The 21,610-nt window shown below is 37.2% G+C and overlaps 1 long non-coding RNA gene across 1 annotated transcript; it reads left to right on the forward strand.

Annotated features, from left to right (window-relative positions):
* Nucleotides 1-8,648: 8,648 nt before the first annotated feature.
* LOC115927404 lies at nucleotides 8,649-10,507 on the forward strand. The gene is made up of 2 exons (XR_004065612.1): nucleotides 8,649-8,782; nucleotides 9,603-10,507. It is a non-coding gene; the product is annotated as an uncharacterized LOC115927404 (long non-coding RNA).
* The last annotated feature ends 11,103 nt before the right edge of the window (nucleotides 10,508-21,610 follow it).

Consider the following 21,610-nt stretch of genomic DNA (forward strand, 5'->3'; position numbering starts at 1 on the left):
TACACCATCTATGAACTAATTGGACGAGAATTGTCGGTAATACATACTTGTACCAAGGGAATACTGCGTAGAGGGTGGGTCGAATGGCGCAGCTTGGTCGGACTGATTAAGGGGCGGGGGGCTGGGGACTGGGATGATGGCTCACGTACATATTTGGGGCACGCCTTTTTTTTTCTTTTCTTTTTTGGTTTAGAAATGTACGTTTTCAATGTTTTCAATAAATGTTTTTTCTACAAATATTCGGGGTCACGTGGCGTCCCCCCCCCCCCCCCCCCCCCGCATCAGCGTCACAGCCGTGGGATGTTTTTAGAAAAAAATGTTTAATGAATACAAAATAAAATTATTACAAAACTGAGAAATATCAGCCCAAAGAGGGAGAAAAAAACCCCGACGACCCAATTTTTTGGCTAAAGGGCAATACAATATCTTTATGAATGAAATGACCATTATAAATAGAGACTCTCATTCCGCATTATGAATAGCGACCCTCACGTCCATTTTCCTAAATAAACCCGGGAAACCTCGGTCTTTCGATACACAAAAGAAAATTACTAATTTGGCACATGGTTTAATGGTGTTGGCACTCGGTTTAATGGTGATGGTTTGTTTGAGGCTATAATACTTTAGATGGTTTCCTTTAAGAGACATTATCTCGGATCAAATCATAGACTGACCGATGTTTAATATCAAGCATTTTACTAGTATTAAATTTCCATTTTCTTAAATAAACCCGTGAAACCTCGGTTTGTCGATACACAAAAGAAGATTACTAAATTTGGCACATGGTTTAATGGTGTTGGCACTCGGTTTAATGGTGTTGGTTTGTTTGAGACTAATATAGCCTCTAGATGGATTCATAAATGAGATATATATCTAATCAAATCAGAATTAGTTATGTTATCGAGCATCTTACCAGTATCAAATTTCCAATTCCCTAAATAAACCCGGGAAACCTCGGTCTTTCGATACACAAAAGAAGATTACTAAATTTGGCGCATGGTTTAATGGTGTTGGCACTCGGTTTAATGGTGATGGTTTGTTTGAGACTATATATAGCCTTTAGATAGTTTCATTTATGAGACATATCTCGGATCAAATCATATACTGACCGATGTTTAATATCGGGCATTTTACTAGTATTTAATTTCCATTTTTCTAAATAAACCCGTGAAACCTCGGTCTGTCGACACACAAAAGAAGATTACTAAATTTGGCACTCGGTTTAATGGTGTTGGTTTGTTTGAGACTAATATAGCCTCTAGATGGATTCATAAATGAGATATATATCTAATCAAATCAGAATTAGTTATGTTATCGAGCATCTTACCAGTATCAAATTTCCAATTCCCTAAATAAACCCGGAAAACCTCGGTCTCTCGATACACAAAAGAAGATTACAAAAGTTGGCGCATGGTTTAATGGTGTTGGCCCTCGGTTTAATGGTGATGGTTTGTTTGAGACTATAATAGCCTTTAGATGGTTTCATTAATGAGATATATATCTGATCAAATCAAATACTGAGTGATGTAATCGAACATTATAGTATCAAATTTCCAATTCCCTAAATAAACCCGGGAAACCTCGGTCTTTCGATGCACAAAAGAAGATTACTAAATTTGGCGCATGGTTTAATGGTGTTGGCCTTCGGTTTAATGGTGATGGTTTGTTTGAGACTATAGCATGCCTTTGCGTGGTTTCATTAATGAGATATATCTCGGATCAAATCATATACAAAGTGATGTACTCGAACATTATAGTATTACAATTTTCATTTTGCTAAATAAACCAGTGAAACCTCGGTATTTCGATATCCAAAAGAAGATCACTAAATTTGGGGCATGGTTTAATGCTGCTGGCACTCGGTTTAATGGTGAAGATATGTTTGAGACTTATAGCCTTGAGATGGTTTCATTAATGAGATATATATCGAATCAAATCATATCGAGCAACGTATTAAATTACATGAAACGCCTATTATTTTACTAAATATTGTGGCTGTCAACTATTTAAGCAACATGCAAGTAATATTTTGTAGGTGGGTTTAGGTAGGCCTATAGATAGGTAGGAACTGCATTGAACTGCTGGGTGCACATGTTTTCTTTTCTTCAGTTTTCTTTTTTCTACAAATCATCTTTTTGAAAGTTCCTTAGTATGAAGCCACGAAAGAGTAAACTATTATGAAAAAAAAAACCTATTTGTTATTACAAAACTAGCTAGATTAGGGAGTGTAGTTGCTTTCAATTCTCTGTTCGTACTTGGCTTCATGGAGTAATTCGTCCTTTATAGCGATTCTCTTCATTCCGGAGCAACGTACATGTACTATTACTTACAAACGTACTCGTGTACTAGTACATGTGTATATGACACACTACGCACGCCGCACGTCTGTGACGTAGGGACTAATTAATATTCATGACTCCACTAAAGCTCGTGCCAATATATGCTACCTTCGTGAATGCGGGCCATTGTGTTCCTAGCCTTTAAACAAGGCCACATGCCTGATAGACGCTGAGCGACTAAAAAGAGACTAATCGCGAAAACCTGAATGAACGCCATTCGGTCGCGCGTTCACTCCGGGTATCTAGACTCATCTCAGCCGCTTAGCCAGAGTCAACGAGGCCTTGTCAAAAGGCTATTGTGGTTCCAGGAGTTACAAACTGACTGAACGCATACGGGCAATAGAGGGGGCTCCAACCTATAGAGGATCTTTATACCTTTAATAGGGAAAACAGTAGTGGAGGCTTTCAATGAAGGTATTGAAACATATGTTATCCTATTCACAGAGACAGGGGGTAATTACACTAATTGAGAAAGAAGGCAAAGACCCTTTGCGCATGAAAAACTATAGGCCAATTACTCTCTTAAATGAAGATTATAAAATACTGTCAAAAGTATTAGCTGCAAGGGTTAAGGAGGTATTGAGGGATATTATTCATCACGATCAGGTGGGCTATATTACACATCAGAATATTGGGGAAGCGTATAGACTTTTAAAAGGTATTGGTCATTAGGACTGCATTTGCCATAAACATAAAGCTTCAGAACATTTGGGTTTGGTGAAATTCTGTATTCTTGGGTTAAATCCTTTACAATAATGCTAGCAGTTGCTTGATGAACGCGAGACACTTATACATATGATATTTTGAAATGAATAGAAGAGTAAGACAAGGTGACCCTTATCTCAATATTTATTTGTAATAGTTATCGAATAACTGGCTTGTTTTATTAGGAAAGATGGGATTATTGAAGGAGTAAGATTTAAGAGTAGAGAAATAAAACAAGTGTTGTATGCAGATGATATTACATTGTTTTTTAAAAGATAAAGATTTGATTAATAGAGCGAAGAAAGCTTTTCAAAAAAATTGACAAATTAAGTGGATTGGTGACTAATATGGATAAGACAAACTTGTATAAGTTATAGGCTGGTTTAACCTATGTTCGGACATTGGGTACAACATATACATATCCTAGGGGTATATTTCGCACGTTATTCCAAAATAAAAAATGATTTGAACTATGCAAACATTTTGAGCAAAATCAAAAGACAAATCGGTTGGTGGAAGCAAGGAGATTTAACGATGTTTGGCAAAATTAAATTGTTGAAAATATTTGTATTTTCAAGACTTAATTATATTTCGTCTCTTATAACAGTCCCACCGAGCATTTTAAAGAAATCAAAATCGTTTTTTTTTTATATATTTGGGGAGGGAGAGACAGAATAAAACGGAAAATATTATATCAAGATTACAAAGTAACAAATGTCAAGGTATTCGTCAAGACTCAGAGAATAATGTGGATCAAACGGTTGCTCTATGAAGAAAAGTATTCAGGTCGGAGAGTAACCTTTGACCGCTTTTTCAGATCACTGGGTGGTCGAATCTTATTTCTTTGTATTATGATATAAACACGATGGACTTGAATGGTATACCATTGTTTTATAAAGACATGTTGAAAGCATGGCAAGAATTAGATAAGTGAAGATATTTTGGAGAAAATAACAATATTCCGGTTATATTAAATAATAAGTGTATATGTCTCAGCAATCAAACATTTGTGGATGTCGAATCATTTCAGAAAGACATACTTCAAGAAATCAGATATAATCGCCAGACGTCATCTAAAACCATTCTTTAACATTTTTATAATTCGGGTTTTGCAACCGAAAGCTTCCTTGGAATTCAAAAGATATTTTCAGCAATCAGAGAAGAATGGATTCAAAGTGATTTTATGGAAGTGGACACTGAACATTTGAAATAAAATTGATAATTTATGGAGGCATGATAGCGCAGTTGGTAGAGCAGTGGTCTCGTAATCCGGCGATCCGGGTTCGAACCAAGACGATGCGCTTACAGAAATGGGAACAAATAGATGCATTTTTACTTTAATGGATGTTTTTCTTCTTCTCTCTCTTGTACAGGTGGACAAACCGGAACAGGTTGCATGCAGTGTGTGTGTTGGTGTGGAAGGGGTGTGGTGTGGGTGTGCTAGAGGGGGGGGGGTGTCATGAGTTTGTTCAGTATGAGTGTGTGCGAGTGTGTGATTGGGTGGGACTAATTATATTTTCATACCTTCCTTCATTGTTACTATGATTATAAAATGTACAATCATGTATAATTTGAGATTTTTCTCTGTTCATTGTCCATTACTGCCCCTACCCTAGCCCGTACAGTCATGGTTAAGTGGCACAGCAATGGCCTCGTAACTGTGAGGCCCCAGGATCAAAACCGTGTCGATATGTATTATATTAGTGCCCTTTTGTGGGACATTAATCCTCATTACTGTTATTTATGGCTTAAGGGTGTAGGTCCCCTAGTAGGCCTAGTTGATAAGCATATTAGCATACACATGCTTTAGCAGTCACGCAAAACAAACACTGGCAATTATTATTCAATAAAATCTGAGAATGTATACTATTATTTCAGTTAGATCTATTAGGAATAAATCATTGTCAAAATAATTCCATCAATTGGGGTAAAAAAAAATATTCCAACGTTATGAGCGACAGTGTATGTAACTTGATACCTTCCTTTAATATTATTATTTTGATTATAAACTGTTATAGGAAATAAATAAATGTACAATCATGTATAATTTGAGATTTTTCCAAAATGCGATTTATCCCCAGGGTTCAGTAAACTATTCACCGGGGAATTCCACATAAATAACTTAATTGTTGTTTTCAAGTCCGTTCTTCGTTCTTGTTTAATCTCAATTGGGTTCGATGTTCGAGCACAATCTCTCCCTTTCTCTCTCTTTCTCTCTCTCTCCTCTCTCTCTCTATCTCTCTCTCTCTCCATCCCTCCCTCTCCCTCGCTCTCTCTTTCTCTCTCTTCTCTCTGTTCAACCTTACCCTTCTGCATTCCTTCTTTCTTCCTATTCTCCTTCATCTTTAGGAAACATCAGTCTAGTCGTGTCTAGTCGCGTCTAGTCTTGTGTAGTCTTGCTTTATAAGCACCGTTTCATTATTATTATTATTAGTAATAGTAGTAGTAGTAGTAGTAGTAGTAGTAGTAAGTAGTATCCAGGGCTACATTATTACGGTGGAATTAATGGGATTGAGGCTTCGGGGAGGGGGGGGGGGCATTTGGTTTACTGTTGTATTAGTTGTGTAAGTTGTATGACCTTGGTTTTCAAACCATTATCATATTGTTTTTTGTAAGTGCCAAGTGGGGTTTCCATGATCTGTTAAAATACATAACAAACGCACCTCAACGGCAAGTGCAGTAACACGCTATATTCTATATTTAGCACAGGCATTTGTATGTTTGATTGTTTGTGGGTTTTCCCACCGTATATGCAAGGCAGAGGCGATGCATCTGCTTATGTTAGAAATGTTCACATACAACGACGGTTGTAGAATGCTTGAGCGCTTTATCCTCCCCCTTGAGCCAATCAGTACAATAATTAGAAAGCATAATAAAGTATCATTGTTACGCTGATGACATTCAGCTTTTCATTTCTGTACATCCTTCCTCAGACGCAGTTGCCGATGCTAGGAGAACTTTAGTAGTCTGTATTCATGACATGAAAGGCTGGATGGATTCCAACGGTCTTAAAATAAATGAAAATAAAACTGAGTTTATCATTTTGGGCTCTAAGACTCTTTACTGAGAGCAAATCATACTCATTTAAGCTTGCATGTGGGTTGCAAAGTTCTAAAGCCAGCCTCAAAGGTCCGTAATCTCGGTTGAACATGTATCTAGCATATCAAAGTCTGTGAGATATCAACTGCGGAACCTTGGGTTCATACGAAAATCTCTGACTCAAAAAGCATGTGAACAATTAATCCATGCATTAATCTCATCTCGCTTAGATTTTTGTAATTCTATTCTATTTGGACTCACAAAACAGCAGCAGCAAGACTAGACTGCAATCCCTCCAAAATTCCAGTGCAAGACTCCTTACTTTCACATCAAGAATGTCTTCTATTACGCCTATATTACGCTCTCTTCACTGGCTGCCTGTCCAGAAAGAGTCCACTTCAAAATTATGTTACTTGTTTATCGGGCTCTCCATGGAATTTCGCCACAATATATTAAAGACTCACTACACCCTTACAATCCAACTCGTACCTTAAGATCTGGAAGTGATAATTTGCTGCAAATTCCCCGTACCCGTCATTCATGGGGAGACCATGCTTTTTCGCATGCAGCAGCCAAATTATGGAATAAGCTTCCCCCATCACTTCGCTGTATTGCAACATACTCCACCTTTAAAGCTCGTCTCAAGACTTACCTATTCCATCTGTAAGTTGTATAAGTTTATTTTAATAATCTATAATTGATATGTTATTTGTATATACATCTGAAATTAATTAGTTATCACCCTAATAGTCTCATTGGCTGCCCGTGTGGGGGCCTGTTGGCCTCAGATGCTAGAGCTCCTGTGAATAATGTGCTGACTGGGCTAGTCCCTTAAATTGTCAGTGAACGGAGCAGCTGGAGGGCACCGGGCCCCATCGGGCCGAGCTGAGGATTAAAATGGGTTATAAAAATATTGCAAAACTATTTACTTTACTTGTATCAAAGAGAACTGTTGCTGAGCTAGCGCCATGAGTGTCCCTGGACGGTGTGTGCATGCGCTCTATAATTTTACACTATTACTCTATGGTACATGTCTCCTTATAGTTTCAATTCATTGAAATGGTATTTTATTTCCTGTAAAACACGGAAAATTAATCTGTGTACTTTTGTGCTTCTGGTGTTCTTTAAATTCAAGGCATTAATTTCAATTTAAACGTACTTAACGTAACATTTATCAATACGCAATCTTTGTCGATGTAGAATTACTTAATCGAGTGCATTTATCGAGTAAGACAGTGTGTTTTTCTTTCATGTTAGATTTAAACTAAACCGTGTATTTGATCTCTACTCAACTGAATTATTTAAACAAATATAAAATATGGCTTATTATTACAATGTATTTGGGTTTTTCAACTGTTTGTTTAAGGCCCAATCTGCACCGAAATGATGAGAAATTCTGACGATAAACAATGAATAGCGTACTGAAACGGGTGTATCTAAGTTTCAGATCTTACTAATAGCTTTCCAATGTTCTCATGATGTGGCTCCATCTTATCTGCAACAGCGATTTACAAAATGTAAAACGGTTAGAAATTTGAAGTCACCACTATATATATATATTGACTGCTATAGGAGGCATCGCTGTTTATAATAGGCTCAAGGGGACGTAACATCCTGATTTGACCCCTCGGCACGTTGGGGCGTCCCCGAGAGCGAGTATAGAAACAGCTTTGTTCGAATATTAAAGCAATCCATATATCTTCTATATACTCAATTCACAAACAAATCTACAAGGAATGTTTACCTTATCCTTTTCTTGAGTAAAGAATGGAAAATGACAGAAAATCTGAGACAATGTCTGTAAATCTTCGCTGGAAAGTTGCCTGAATGTAACGATCATTCGGGAATCGCACCCAAACTGCACTTTTGTTTGCATCCGCGCTCGCACAAAGAAATTTGTTCGTTTGTTTACAGGCATGGTTAAAATCACGAATCCAATTTGACCAATCAGATGACTAGATTTATTCAACATGCTTAAGAGAGGTATATAAGTACAGATATGTATGTTAATGTGGTCAAAGCAAGGTCTTCTAGTAAACGGGCTTTGAGCATGCTGCCCCCTGAGATATGGATTATTATCCTACACCATGTAAGGCAAGCTAAGAAAGTACCGACAACAATTCAAAACTACATTCCCCCTTTGAAATATAAAATTTCCCAATCTACCAGCATAATAAAGTCTACAGTGAAGTTTGAAGAATTTCTGAATATATCGAGTCAATCCCAGCCACAGTGGATTCAATAACATGTCTGTCATTGCTGGTAAATTCCCTAATTTACGAACTTTATGAAATCAACAGCAAAAGGTGGGGATATTTTTCATTGTTACAAGTTCATTCCCAGGTCACAATTAGAGCAGATTGCGATGACGAAGCTATTTTGCCCAGGGAGGTGATTATGCACTCGTTTTTAATTGGTCGATCACACGACCGACGGGGTCTCTGATTGGCCAAGTAAAGCTGGGATTCCCCAAAAGTGGGTGTGTCACCATTAATTGGATGCCTATAAGAATACGCGACTGCGTCTTGGACGCCATTATCTCGTAAACTTACATGTACATGATCGTTCCTGCCAGTCGCTTAGTCACGCATTTTCAAGGAACCATCTCTCACAATGCTCTCAGCCAACAAATTCATTTTGAAAAACAGAAGTCTTGATAGATTTCATTCGGCATCATCTGAAGCAGATTGTCAGCACAGGTAAGAGTACATTTTCTTGCTCATACTGTAATACGGGGGCGGATACAGGATTAGGTAATTACAAAACAATGCCGGACAATTTCTGACTGAGAAAACTGGCGGAAGGGGGTTTAATATATTTATATATACATTAAAATACATATGAATAAAATGATAAATGCAGGGAGAAACGAGTCTTATTGTGGGAACCCTTGGACACCATGTACTTTCTGCAACAAGCATGATTCGCATCCATCACTATTTTCTGTTCTGAGCATTATTGAGAATATTATATACGTATTAGGCCCGTTCACACATAACACTTAGTGCGATTTGGATCGCGATGCAAAGGTCTATTTCTTGTCTGCGACCGTTAACACATGTCGATTTAGTGCGAATTGGATCGCGATGCAAAGATTGGGTTTTTTTTTTTTTTTTTTTTTTTGTGGGGGGGGGGGGGGACCATTCACACACAGGGAGAATACTCGCTCGACGGCAAGAACGTCCAAACTGCGCATGCGTGAATCTCGACGATATATGCGCGCTTAATTGGAATCCTGGGATTAGATAAATCGATATTTGATTCTCAATACCATTCACACAAAGTATCGCGATTATTCTGAAAAAATCGCAAGACTTACTGCGAATTGAATCGCGAAGATAAGTGAAATTATTCTGTCCACACACGCATAAAAAATAAATGATTTTTTAATTGATAAATCTCACTTTTTGATTGTTTGATCTCAAACGTATTCTTGTATACGCACCACATGATTACTAACTAATCTCTGTGTAATATAAACAAAATATCACGACAACTTTCCCTCCTTTCGTTTGACAGATACAATATGTCACCAAACAAGCCCTCCTCTCGGACGAGTGGTTCCGGACCTAGCCGTAATGACGGCGGTGGAGGCGAGGAGTAGACCCGCTGGCTAAACCTTCTACATGCACCGGTCCGGAGATCCAGCTATGTCGTTTATCGAGGCCAACTTGTAGCTGTAGCGACGGACAGACGGTCAGACGGAAGGAAGGGGGAATAGCCAGCAAGATGTCTACAATTTGTTACTTAGACTACTGTTTTAAAGTAACATTTCACCTCATAGACGCTGAATTTATATTTAATATTTATAATTATTTAATATGCTATACGCATTAGCATTGTTTAAGCGGTCCTAATAAATACATTAGGAACAAATTGTGCAGCGCTTTTTGCCTGCAAGTGTTTATTAAAGGCGGTTTACCAGATATCCTTTGGAGTTTATAACGCATTTGGTATGCTTTAAATTCCTTCTTCTTTTTTCAATTAACAATATACTGATGAGAATTATTTTATTGCTTCGTAAAAATCAAAGTATTTACTGTTGACTCTACAATTAATGTAAGTTTATTTCTGGCTTCATTTTGACAGTCGCCCTATGCGACTACCCGCTCTTCGCCAGCTAATTTAGTGGACCTCTTTGAAAACCAACTTTTGTCAAAAGGGCTCATCAACCCAATTTATGTTGTGAATGAATAATTGAATAAACATTACTTTAATTCTTTTGAAGAGTGTATATTCATTATACAAAAAAAGACGTGGGTATTAATGCATATAACATCGGATACAAAGTCGAATTGATTAATGTTATAATTTTTTTCTCGCAATTATGTTAAAGATACTAACAAGGAGCTGGAACTACAAATACCATGGTACAACGAATTTGTAAACATGTGAAGTGCGACTAAAAAGGCCTCGAAAAAAAATTGGATGAATTTCTGTTTTATTTTTTGTAAACATAAATTTTGTTTGTTTGATTGATTGACTGATTAATTTCATTGATTGGTAGGTAGATTGATTGATTTTATCGTTTCATTTATTAATTGGGTGGTTCTTTGGTTGTTGTTATGATTGACTGACTGATTGATCGATTGAAAGACCGTTTGGTTGGTTGATTCTGTTATTGATTGATTGTTTGTTTGTTTTATGTGTAGAATTTGTCGATTGATTGGTTGGGTGGTTGTTAGTTTTTTTTAGTAACTGATTGATTCCTTGATTGATTGATTGATTGATTGATTGATTAATTGATTGATTGAATAAATGAATGACCGTTTTTTTTCCATTTTTTTCATAGGCTTTTATTCTCTTGTCTCATAAAGAAAATTGTACATAATTATAAAATTGTATACAAATTACAAAATAATCTTCACATAAGTCTAAATTAATTGCAAGTGAACTATTAACATTCCCATGCAAGGTTATAATAAATTAAGTTACACATTTACAGATGAAAAATATTCACATAAACAAAATTATATTTTTCACATTTTAAACAAATCGCAAAAAAATTGTTGGATGATTTCCTAATCGATTGATCAATATTATTGTTTGATTTTTTGTATTCATTGATTTTATTTTTCAAACCTCCAATACTTTTTCGTACATAACATAGTTTATACAAAACTGCAACATAATTATAACAAAACTTTTTATTATTTGATAAACAAACATAAATACAACATAATTCATCGAATTTTTCACAATAGGCTTCATTGAAGGCACCTATATTAGTAAATCTTTTATGTCTGACCAAAATGTATTGTAAAATTCAACTGTTAGCCCATCATTCCCTGGTGATTTTTTTTCTTTATTTCTTTCAGAGCCGCAAAACATTCCCCTTCAAAGATCTCACATTCACAATTTTCTATACTTCCCATGTCAATGTTGGTAGATCTTCAAAAAATCCCTATCAGATGCAATTGTTTCTTCAAGTCTTCCCAGGGTAAAGTTCGGTGTAAAATGTTTTTATTTAGTTTAACATGTCTTTCTGCTATATATTCTCCTCCCTCATTGACTACTTTCTTAATGATGCTTCTCCTTTTATTTGCATGCAACAGCTGACTATACTACCTTGTGTCTCTTTCCCCACTTTCATAATATGATGCCCGGGATCGAATTGTATGCCTTTATGAATATATTCATAACCGTCTGCGAGTTCTTTTTTCTTATTTTTTAATTCCTTAACTTTTTCTTCAGTCACTCCTTGAATAATAGTATGTTATAACTTTTCAATTTCCTTTTCAAGAAATTCTCTTTTCTCTCTACGACCATGGCTAATCTCTTTGTAAAGGCTTATGAAAAGCTCCTTATTTTCATTTTCATATAGTCCCAAAGCACTCTCCTATCTTTAATTTCTAACTATTGTTCCTCCTTTAATCGGATAATCTCTTCTTTCATCTGTTTAACATATTCTACGTTTGCACAAAAGGACTGTTGTTAAATTTCCAATAAGATCCATTCTTCTTTTCTATATTCTTTTCTGTTTTATCGTAGAAAAACAGAAAAATTGCTGAGAGGTCGGGTGCTAAAGAAATTATTATATCGCACATTATAACCCGTCCTTCCAGACATTCAGATATGAGCCAATGATCTAATCGACTTTGCATATTAAATTGATTATTGTTGGTGAAAATTTTGTAAATGGGTTTCTTTCTCTCCATAATTATATCTATTAAATGTAACTTTTCCATAAAATCGATAGCTTCCTTACTTAATCTCTTTTGAGGGCTTTGCTTTACTTTTCCATTATATTCCCATGACATAATTGATACTCCCAGGGGCGTACGCAGGGGGGGTGTTTTGGGGTTCAAACCCCCCCCCCCTTTGGTATTTTTATGTATGTAAACCCCCCCTAAAAAAACCTAAAACCCCCCCCCCCCCCCCTTTGGTTTTTTTTTTTTTTTTTTTTTTTTTAATTATTTAAAAAAAAAAAAAAAAAAAAAAAAAAAAAAATTATACCCACGGCTAACCTAAATAAGGTGACCTTACCCCCCCCCCCCCAACGACAAAAAATGTCAAATTATGAAATTTCGAGACCAAAAAAAAAAAAAAATGTGTCCGCTTACCCCCCCCCCCCCCCCCCCCCCCCCCCCCCCCCCCCCCCCCCCCACTGAGCGACTTTTCGGCCGGCGCGATTTTCAAATTTTCGGGAGCAAAATATTTTAAAACCCCCCCCTTGAAAAAATCCTGCGTACGCCCCTGGATACTCCTATTTATCTTGTTCAAGCTTGTATTTAGTTCCCGTATCATTTGTATTACTTTTTTCTCTTCATCCCAGGTCGTAAAATATACGTAACATAACAATATTCTACACCCTTGAATTTCAGTCTATTAATATCGTCTTGCTCTATGTTTATATTAATTTACTTTTAGTTTTGTGGGGTCATTTTGAAACAATATGAGGGAAACAAAATGCCTGGTTAGACGTCGTTGGAATAAATGTTGCCAGAGCAATCGTCGGAAGACAAAAAAGGGTAGAGGGAGCAGTCACATTGTTGTCAATGAAGTGGCAAATAACTGATTAACTGACTGAACGCATACGGGCAACAGAGGGGGCTCCATCCTATATTGGATCGGAGCCATCAATTCACAGATTTTGACCAACTTGGTTTCACTTGGTCACAACCAGTGGCGTACGCAGGATTTTTTCAAGGGGGGGGGGGGGGTTAACATTTTGAAATCGGGCCGAACTTTTTTTTTTTTTTTTTTTTGGGGGGGGGGGGGGGGGGGGGGGGGGGGGGGGGTAAGCGGATACTTTTTTTTTTTTTTTGGTCTCGAAATTTGAAAATTTGACATTTTCTTCGTTGGGGGGGGGGGGTAAGGTTCGTAATATTTAGGTGATATCGGTCATCGTTACATCGGGCTTAAATATTTCATAATATTGATAATGTTGCAGAGGATAAGTTAGACTTTAATACTTTTATTCATCCTATCCTATCCCGCACCCCGCTCCCCCTTCTCTATCTCTCTCTATCTCTGTGTCCGTTCATCCTAACCCTTCCTTAACCCCCCTTCTTTCTCCCTAATCTTTAGGAAACATCAGTCTAGTCTTGTCTTGTCACAGCCAGGGATATATTATCACAATGTCAATGGAATTGAGTGGGGTTGAGGCTTCGGGGGGGGGGGGTCATTTGGTTTATTGTTTTAGTGATATGACCTTGGTTATCAAACGCTTATCATAATTGGGGTTTTCCATGATCTGTTCAAATACATATACAATCGCAAGGGTCATAGGCATCTGTAATGTATGTTTGATTGTGTGTGGGTTTTCCCAGCGTATATTCAAGGCAAAGTCGATGCATCTTGGTATGTTAGACATGTTTACATGCAACAAGGGTTGTAGAATGCTTGGGGTGCTTTATCCTGTTAGAATCAGAGAAACATATTATGCTGTATTCATCTATTTGTCTTCTCTGCATGTACGAACAAAATTATAACAATAAATATAACATCAATATGGGCGCTTTATATTAGTTTGGATTATGTTTTAATCATCTCGGGATAACGCAAGGCAATAATAGTGGCTAGGAATTCGTTTGTTTTGAAAGCAATGATTGCCACCGGCATGCCAGGGATTAACTTCGTTAACTATAGCTAGGTTACAATCGAGTTTTAGTATAATATAATTAGTTCGAATACATTTTACACTCTATGGTACATGTCTTATTATGGTTTTAATTAATTGATATGGTATTTATTTTATGAGAAATTACTACAATTCGAATCTTTATTCCCACTTTAAAATTTCCCAATCTACGAGTATAATGAAGTGTATAATTTCTTACATCGAGCCGACCCGGCCACGGTGGATTCAATAACATGTCTGATCATTATGGTGGCCCTGAAGGGACATCGCGAATAGACTAAATCGTGAAAAATATGCGATAAAATTCACGATATCGTCAATTTTATCGCATATTTTTCACGAAGAAATTCACGAAATTGACGATATCGTGAACTTTATCGTGAACTTTTCACGATGAAATTGACGATATCGTGAATTTTATCGTGAAAAGTTCACGATATAAAGTTCACGATATCGTCAATTTTATCGTGTACTCTATCGTGTACTCTATCGTGTACTCTCCTGACGGCCGCTTCGTAAACAAAACCAGCCCTAGCTGGGGGAGACAGAGAGAAGGAAAAAAGGGAAAGGGAAAGAGAAGATAAAAGGAAAGAAAGAATAATAAGAAGAAAAGAGGGAAACGGGGGGGGCGAAGGGCTCTTGCCTCCTCCTCACTCCCCCCCCCCCCCCTCCCCGCCAAAAAATAAATCAGAGAGAGAGAGAGAAGGGAAAGGGAAAGGGAAAGAGAAGATAAAAGGAAAGAAAGAAGAGGAAGAAGAAGAAAAGAGGAAAACGGGGGAAGGGCGAAGGACTCTTGCCCCCCCCCCTCCCCCCGCCAAAAAATGAATCAGAGAGAGAGAGAGAAGGGAAAGGGAAAGGGAAAGAGAAGATAAAAGGAAAGAAAGAAGAGGAAGAAGAAGAAAAGAGGGAAACGGGGGCAAAGGGCTTTTGCCTCGTCCCCCCGCCCCCCGCCAAAAAATAAATAAGAGAGAGAGAGAGAGAAGGAAAGGGAAAGAGAAGAAAGAAAGAGAAAAACGAAAAAGAGGGAGAATAGGAAAGAAAGGAAAAGAAAGAAAAGAAAGGAGGCAAGAGCCCTTCGCCCCTGTTTCCCTCTTTTCTTATTCTTTTTCCTCTTCTTTCTTTCCTTTTATATTTTCTTTCCCTCTCCCTTCTCTTTCCCTTTATGGCGGGAGGGGGGAGGGGGAGGTAAGAGCCTTTCGCCCTTCCCCCGTTTCCCTCTTTCCGTCTTCTTCTTCTTTCTTTCCTTTTATATTTTCTTTCCCTTTCCCTTTCCCTTCTCTCTATCTCTCTCTCTCTCTCTCCTATTTATTTGTTGGCGCAGGAGGGGGGAGGAGGCAAGAGCCCCTCTTTTCTTCTTATTCTTCTTCCTTTCCTTTTTTATTCTCTTTCCCTTTCCCTTCTCTCTCTCTCTCTCTTATTTATTTTTTGGGCGGGGGGATGCAAGAGCCCTTCGCCCCGTTTCCCTCTTTTCTTCTTCTTCTTCCTCTTCTTTCTTTCCTTTTATCTTCTCTTTCCCTTTCCCTTTCCCTTCTCTTTCTATCTCTTATTTATTTTTTTGGCGGGGGTGGGGAGGGAGGAGGCAAGAGCCCTTCGCCCTTCCCCCGTTTCCCTCTTTCCTTCTTATTCCTCTTCTTTCTTTCCTTTTATATTTTCTTTCCCTTTCCCTTCTCTCTCTTATTTATTTTTGGCGGGGGGGGGGGGAGGAGGCAAGAGCCCTTCGCCCTTCCCCTGTTTCCCTCTTATTCCTCTTCTTTCTTTCCCTTTCCCTTCTCTCTCTCTCTCTCTCTCTCTTATTAATTTTTTTGGCGGGGGGGGGGGGGGGAGGTAAGAGCCTTTCGCCCTTCCCCCGTTTCCCTCTTTCCTTCTTCCTCTTCTTTCTTTCCTTTTATATTTTCTTTCCCTTTCCCTTTCCCTTCTCTCTCTCCTTATTTATTTTTTGGCGGGGGGGGGGGGGAGTGAGGAGGAGGCAAGAACCCTTCGCCCCCCCCCCCGTTTCCCTCTTTTCTTCTTATTATTCTTTCTTTCCTTTTATCTTCTCTTTCCCTTTCCCTTTTTCCCTTCTCTCTGTCTCCCCCAGCTAGGGCTGGTTTTGTTTACGAAGCGCCCGTCAGGAGAGTACACGATAGAGTACACGATAAAATTGACGATATCGTGAACTTTATATCGTGAACTTTTCACGATAAAATTCACGATATCGTCAATTTCATCGTGAAAAGTTCACGGTAAAGTTCACGATATCGTCAATTTCGTGAATTTCTTCGTGAAAAATATGCGATAAAATTGACGATATCGTGAATTTTATCGCATATTTTTCACGATTTAGTCTATTCGCGATGTCCCTTCAGGGCCACCATAGATCATGCCTGGTAAATTCCCTTATCTATGAACATGATGAAATCAACAGCGAAGGGTGGGAACATTTTTATTGTTACAAATTTCCAGCCCCCTGTTTGAGCAGATGGCGATCGATGACGAAGCTATTTTGCCCTGGGAGATAAGCACGCTCTCGTTTCTGATTGGTCGATCATACGACCGGCGGGGTCTCTGATTGGCCAAGTAAAGCTGGGATTTCCAAAGAGTGGGTGGGGCATCATTAATTGGATGCCTATAAGAATACGCGACTGCGTCTTTGACGCCATTATCTCAAGTAGGTCTATGCTGATACTGATAAAAGAACGTAACTTTAATCGTACCTGCCTGTCGCTTAGTCACGCATTTTCAAGGAACCATCTCTCACGATGCTCTCAGCCAACAAATTCATTTTGAAAAACAGAAGTCTTGATAGATATCATTCGGCATCATCTGAAACAGGTTGTCTGCACAGGAAAGAGTACATTTTCTTGCTCATAATGTAATACGGGGGCGGATACAGGATTAGTTAATTACAAAACAATGCCGAACAATTTCTGACTGAGAAAACTGGCGGAAGGGGGTTTAATATATTTATATATACATTAAAATACATATGAATAAAAAGATAAATGCAGGGAAAAACTAGTCTTATTGTGGGAACCCTTGGACATCATTGTACTCTGCAACAAGCATGATTCGCATCCATCACTGTTTTCTGTTCTGAGCATTTTTGAGAATATTATATACGTATTAGGCCCGTTCACACATAACACTTAGTGCGATTTGGATCGCAATGCAAAGGTCTATTTCGTGTTTGCGACCGTTAACACATGTCGATTTAGTGCGAATTGGATCGCGATGCAAAGATTGATGTTGTTGTTGTTGTTTTTTTTTTTTTGGGGGGGTGACCATTCACACACAGGGAGAATACTCGCTCGACGACAAGAACGTCCGAATGCTGCGCATGCGTGAATCTCGACGATATATGCGCGCTTGGAATCCTGGGATTAAATAAATCGACTTCTGAATTTCAATACCATTCACACAAAGTATCGCGATTATTCTGAACAAATCGAAAGGCTTACTGCGAATTGGAATCGCGAAGATAAGTGAAATTATTCTGTCCACACACGCAAAAAAAATGATTTTCAATTTTTTTTTTTTTTTTTTTTTTTTTTTAAATCTCACTTTTTCTGTAGGTGTAAACCTCCCTTATTGTTTGATCTCAAACGTATTCTTGTATATGCACCACATGATAACTAACTAATCTCTGTGTAATTTTTATAAACAAAAATATCACGACAATTTTCCCTCCAATTGTTTGACAGATACAATATGTCACCAAACGAGGAGTAGACCCGCTATGGCTAAACCTTCTACATGCACCGGTCCGGAGATCTAGCTATGGAGTTGATCGAGGCCAATATGTAGCTAATGAGCGACGGACAGACGGACAGACGGTCAGACGGAAGGAAGGGGGAATCGCCAGCAAGATGTCTACAATTTGTTACTTAAGCTATTGTTTTAAAGTAACATTTCAGATTTATATTTCATGTTTAAATTTTGTTGAGGGAAAAATAGTTTGAAATCCCTGTTGAGGGAAAAATAATTTGGAATCCCTGTTGGAGGATACATATCGTCCTTGTTTTCACGAAGTGACGGTAGTGAGGAAAATCGTAATGCAAAGTGAATGCAATTTTTTTTCGCTACCGTCACTTCGTGAAAACAGCGACGATATTTTGGAATACCTATAGAGGGAAAAAGATTTTGGAATCCATGAGAGGGGACAAGATTTTCAAATCCCTGTGGAGGGAAAGATAATTTGGAATCCCTGTGCAGGGAAAGATAATTTGGAATCCCTGTGGAGGGAAAAATAATTTGGAATCCCTGTTGAGGGGTAAATAATTTGGAATCCCTGTTGAGGGGAAAATAATTTGGAATCCCTCTTGAGGGAAAGATAATTTGGAATCCCTGTGGATCAAAGTCAACTTCTGTTGAAAGGGCTGTTGGTAGTAAATAAATAAACTAACATTACTTTGATTCTTTTGAAGAGTGTATATTCATGAAATTGTAAGACGTGGGTATCAATGCATATTATATCGGATACAAAGGCGAATTGTACTTGTGATAATTTGTTTCTCAAAAATTCTAAAGTAATTTAAGGAGCTGGAACTCCAATACCATGATACAACGAATTTGTAAACATGTGAAGTGCGACTAAAAAATGCCTCGAAAAAAATTGAATGAATGTCTGTTTTATTTTCTTTAAACCTAATTTATTTTTGATTGATTGATTGATTGACTGATTGATTTGATTGATTGGTAGGTAGCTTGATTGATTTTTCGTGTCATTGATAATTGGGTGGTTGGGTTGTTGTATTGACTGACTGACTGATATATAGATTGGAAGATTGCTTGGTTGGTTGATTTTGTAATTGATTGGTTGTTTGTTTTATAGACTGAATTTTTCGACTGATTAGTTAGTTGTTGTTGGGTTCTTTACTAACTGACTGATTCCTTGATTGATTGATTGATTGATTAAATGAATGATCGGTTGGTTTGTTGGTTGGATGATTTCTTTTTTGATTGATCAATCGTTTGATATATTATATTTCCGATTAGTTTTGTTGTTGGTATGTTGGTTGATATTCGCAATGGATTGATTGATTGATTGGTTGTTGGGTTGATAGATTGAATTTTCGATTGGTTGGTTGATTGGTTCGTTTACCGGTCGCTTACTTGCTTGTAGTAGTGTCCCATAATAAGGACTGCTGAAGTTCTAATGTTCCTATGTAACAGGTTAGAACTTTAATTGACCCAATTTTTTAAAATAAATTTTTACGTAGTCCCATAAACTATTTTATAAATTATTTTTCTATCATCCAAATTACATAGTAGCTACAATGATTATTCAGGGTAGTAATAATGATTGATAAATACTTTATAATTTAGAAATAAACTTTAAAGCAGCCCCCCCCCCCCCCCGAATAATAACGAGGGCCTGAGGTGGCGAGGGGCTCGAGCACTCTAAAATACTAAATGCATATTTAATATTTAATAGAACATTTCTTGCAACGTTAAACGATTCACAGTCTATAACAAATAATCTTTAAACCACTAGATGTTTATGCAAGGGAGGAATGGAAGTGGTGACGTTAAACAATACGATACATGTGATGAGGAATTGTTTATTTTGATACGTTTCAATGGCTGCGATATCAAAGTAACGTGCTTTGAATCGTCTTGACATGAATCCACTTGATATTGATGTTATATGTAACATGTTTAGTACAGGAACACTTTTCCGGTTTTTTTTTCATCATTTATTAATTGAATAATGATTACAAAGAAAAATACATCAATTATACTTCTATCAAAACATTAATTATACGTTTTTTTAACATAATTTTTTTTCTCCAGAGGTGATACTTTTCAACATATGCCCTCCAAAATATTTCTTTAAACAAAATGTCGAATATGTTGTAAAATTACATTTTCTTTTTTTTTGTGTACATGTATTTAAAACTTAAGAAGCTATAGACTGATAAATACATTTTTAAAAACTATATATTTTTAATTTATATCACATTGCCTGCCTGAAATCATACCACTGTAATCATTTTTTTCATTATCAAACAATACTTTTGCTTTTCTGTAAGAAAAATTAAGAACTTGATCCAAAATAATCACGATCATGAAATAAATGATAATAACCCACAAATATTCGGTAATTTTGAACCATCCGTTAAAAAACGAGATTTACGTTTTATTCCACCTAATGCCAACGTTGGCTTTTTTTGTTGACTTTTTCGTGTTGGTTATAATACTCACAACCAGTCGGCCCACGTATTGTTACTATTAATTGAATAATTAATTAACGGTCACCGTATTTTTGTTAAAATGAGCTGAATTGGTATGATCGTATTTTATTGTATTTGGTCTAAAATTACCTTCATAGTAATTTTAGCTCCTAAAAGGGCACTAGAACTGTCATAAATAAAAATGAGAGCAATAACCATGCAATTTGAAGACATTTGCGGTCTTAAACAAGAACTCAACTATCTATCCCTTTAAAGTTGCGATGTCGCAATCGACTGCAATTGCAGTCATTGACGTAACAAAACGTTGCAATAAAGACACCTTGCCGAAGGAGAGATCACAGTGCATTGCGCAATAATATTTGAAGCCCCTGGGGGTACATTATATAGGGACACTTTTGATTGGCCGATGGAATAAACATAATTGTTTGTCTTGCATTCTAATCAAGGAACGTTATAGAAATGCGGATCATTTCTTCTCATAAATTAAAGAGGACTAGTTGGTAAATAATGTTAGCCTATCTCCCTTTGTACCGGTAAAATATTGGGAATCTAAAGCATGGTCCGAACTTTTCAGCTGTTTCAAATCATGTTTCGAACAAGGAGGGCATCAGAAGGGGCAATATTTAATGGGACTTTTATTCTAATTCACTCTTCCAAACTGAGGTAGCAACAATGAGAAAGCTCACAATTTGATTCCCTCTTCACCAGATTCCAACCTTCTCTTTAAAGTCACATTGTCGCAATCGACTGCAACTGAAGTCACTGACGTAATAAAATGTTGCAATAAAGACATCTTGCCAATGCGAGATCACAGTCCATTGCGAAATAATATTTGAAGGACGATAAAATCCAGAAAAGATCTCGCTAGAATAATTCTCAAAATACCGATTTAGAAAAAGAAAATTAAGGGTATTTTAGCTTACTAAAATTAAATGTTTTATTTTTCTCAGATTTTATCTCAGATAAAAAATAATCTAAAAATCCCGCATCTGGCTACCCTACGGATAATATATAACAAGCCTTATAAGTAACCCCATTATTATACCTAAGAGCATGTTGCCTAAGAGCATAGACATAAAACTCATTGCATGTACGAGCTTTGATATAACTTCATGTAAAGTATTTCTCATTGTTGTACGGTAAAATACGTGTTTTTGCAGTGTTGTTGTTGTTGTTGATGGTGGTTTAATGTAGATTATCAATGGATGGTTGGATCATTAAAGGTAATACAAAGTTTTGGTATGGGGTCATGAATTTGGTTCAAATGAACA

This window comes from Strongylocentrotus purpuratus, unplaced genomic scaffold (assembly GCF_000002235.5).
Source record: "Strongylocentrotus purpuratus isolate Spur 01 unplaced genomic scaffold, Spur_5.0 spur5_contig_848, whole genome shotgun sequence".
In the NCBI taxonomy this organism is placed as follows: domain Eukaryota; kingdom Metazoa; phylum Echinodermata; class Echinoidea; order Camarodonta; family Strongylocentrotidae; genus Strongylocentrotus; species Strongylocentrotus purpuratus.